The following is a 2,861-nucleotide window of genomic DNA, read 5'->3' as shown; positions in this document are numbered from 1 at the left end:
GTATCATAACATACTAAGATAGTAGTTGTATATGTGCAGTTATTCTTTGTGATTAAAAAACCTCAATGCGAAAACAATTTATCTTATTGAGATGCAACAGTTTACATTGTAATAAGGTAACTTTAAGATGGTATCTGTCTTCTATTATAAATTTAAAAGATAGTAGTTGTATATGTGCAGTTATTCTTTGTGATTAAAAAACCTCAATGCGAAAACAATTTATCTTATTGACATGCAATAGTTCACATTGTAACAATGTAACTTTAAGATGGTATCTGTCTTCTATTATAAATTTAAAAGATAATTGTACATATGAAGATGAAAATTACATATAACATGAAAAATTTAACTCTTAAGAAACTAAGTTGTAAGACAATTTTCCTTACCAGCTCATAGTCATGTCCTAAGTAATGTTGTTTAACAAGTTGATGAATATTAGCAGGGCTGGCCCAAGAAAATTTGGGACCTAAGATGAAAATTTTATATGGGACATTTTTATATGTAAACATTAATTTGATGTAAATATAGAAATTGGTGAATAATACTAACTAAACTAAGGTTAATTTCATATAGAGGATTGAATATCACAGTTGAACCATAAATTTAGACAAAAAGAACTAAAAAAATATTATTTTTTTAAAAAAGAAACTTACTTTAACTTGGATATGACTATGCATAGTCAAGTCCATCTGTAATCTAAATTTTAATTTTATATATTCTTTTTAAGAGAAAAAGATAGATAGATATTATTTGGTATGTGGCATTGTAAGAGATTAATTTACAAAAATTATGGTCTCAAACTATTAGAGGAGATTAGTCATCATTGATGATCTATCACATTTGTAGCATCCTTTTTTTTAGGGTTTCAATTGGTTTAAATTTCTATGGGTCTCCTATTTTGGAAGCCTTGTTAGAAATGGAAGAAAAAAAATACTAAAGATATTACAAAAAGTTCACAATATAATGTGATAATGACTATAATAGATGAATTTCAACAACTTAATTTATTTGTATTTGAATTACTTTTTTTGTGATTGGTGATATGTCAATTAAACCTATAGTAAAATTTGTGATATTTTTAGCATCACTCTTAAAAAAAAAGTATGAATTATTTAAAAAATGTTATATTTTTATAAAATTTTTGGCATTTTAGGAAGGGAGATGAGGCCTTTTTTTAATAGGGATTTTTATTTTTATTTTTAATTTTTTTGTGAGGCCTTAGGCCTAGGCCTTGGGCCAGCCTTGTATATTAGTCACCATTAGGTTAATCTGTCAGTGTGTCATATTTACCTCTTTTCAAAAGCGTGGAAACTAAAAGACTAGAGTCACCATTAGGTTAAACACTAAAGTAAAAAACAAGTAGAAAGTGGACCAAGACTAAATAATATGAGAGCATTCTCATCAGCTCTTTTATAAAAAAATGTTATTTTGACACATCAAAAGCCTTCTTTATTATTTTACCACATCATTTTATAATTCGCTATATATCAAATCTTCCATTTTAATATTACACCACATTAAAAAAATAAAATAAAACCCAACTATATTAAAAAAATAAATAAAAACAAAAACCAAATCAACCACATCCCACCACCACCGGCCATCACCTCCATAGCCCACCACCACCACTGCCACTATCACCGCTCATAGCCCACAACCCACCACCACCCAAATCAACTGAACCACCACCTGCCACCTACAATTTAGAAAACAAACACAGAACTCATACCACCCCCACAGCCCACCATCACCCACAGCTCACCCATCATATTAGAACCCACCATCACCACCACTACAACCCACCTCTACTGCAAACCAACCACCACAATCAACCCACAACCGCCACAATTACTCACCAATATCAAATCAACCCAAATTGCAGCAAAAAAAAAAAAAAAATCCACAACCAGAGAGAGGCAGAGTGAAAGGCGGACAGAGAGGAGAGGGAAGAGGGTGAGATCGGCTGTGATTGGAGAAGGTGAGACCGTGAGTGAGATCGAGCGTGGCTGAGTGAGATCAATGGTGGCTGACGATATTGACAGCAGCTGGGCGAGTTGAACTATAGGCGAGATCGGCGGCGGCGGCTTCAAAGGGTGAGAGAGATTGAGAGGAATCGGTGAGAGGAACAGAGGTAACAAAGAGGGAACCGATGAGAGAGAAGAGAAAAGAATAAAGTGAAGAGAGAGGAGAGAGAAAAGACAATAAAAAATATTAAAATTTATTCAATTTTTTCCGTACACTCTCATATTTAAGACTGTACTGTTCGCTCATGCCAAATATTTTGGCATTTACAACACCTGATAAGAGTGGTTTTTTGGTGTTTGGTGTGTCAAATACCAAATATTTGGCATTTGACACCCCTGATGATAGTGCTCTATTGTTAAGAATAAACGTAGAAAACGGATTGAATTTTTAGCGAAAGTTACTGCATACATTATTGGTCATCCATTTACTCTAAAAACAATCATGCAGTCCACATTATAATGATGTCTACTTTGAAGAAAGTAATATCAAACAAAACTTCAAGGCAGGAGTTATATCCTATTGTACTATTTCCAAGAACGTAGAAAGTGGGCTAGGCTTGAAGACCAACGAAGCAGTTGACCTAGTGCCATCTTTCCGAAAAATGGGTCATGGTCAACACAAAAATCAAAAGGAGGAAGTGCATAGAATTTACTTGGCTCCATGAGATAATTTCCCCTGAAATTGGAAGTGGCCCAAAGTAGAACACACTACATGCTTTTAGCAGATAACCATGAAGCTACACCTATTGTCCCCATTCCCCAAATTAAAAAATAAAATCCTATGGCCCCTAAAAACTCACTATTGTAAAATTTAATATAACCTTAGTATACAAACAT

The sequence above is a fragment of the Quercus robur genome, chromosome 9, assembly GCF_932294415.1.
Source record: "Quercus robur chromosome 9, dhQueRobu3.1, whole genome shotgun sequence".
Classification (NCBI taxonomy): Eukaryota; Viridiplantae; Streptophyta; class Magnoliopsida; order Fagales; family Fagaceae; genus Quercus; species Quercus robur.
Note: the sequence above shows the minus strand (reverse complement) of the source record.